This window comes from Populus euphratica, unplaced genomic scaffold, assembly GCF_000495115.2.
Source record: "Populus euphratica unplaced genomic scaffold, PopEup_1.0 scaffold23.1, whole genome shotgun sequence".
NCBI lineage: Eukaryota > Viridiplantae > Streptophyta > Magnoliopsida > Malpighiales > Salicaceae > Populus > Populus euphratica.
Window position 1 is genome coordinate 376,657 of NW_011499892.1, and position 248 is coordinate 376,904.

Sequence of the window (248 nt, forward strand, 5' to 3'; positions counted from 1 at the left end):
TGCCGTTGTGAACTGCCTTTTGATACCTTCATGTTGACAGAAGTTATCAAATTCATCACTGGTATATTCTCCTCCATTGTCAGTCCTCAAACACTTGATCTTCTTTTCAGATTCAAGTTCCACCCGCGCTTTGAAAATTTTAAAAACTGTAAGCACATATGCCTTCTTTCTAATTGGATACACCCAACATCTCTTGGAGAAGTCATCTATGAATGATACAAAGTATCTTGCTCCTCCCAAGGATACAA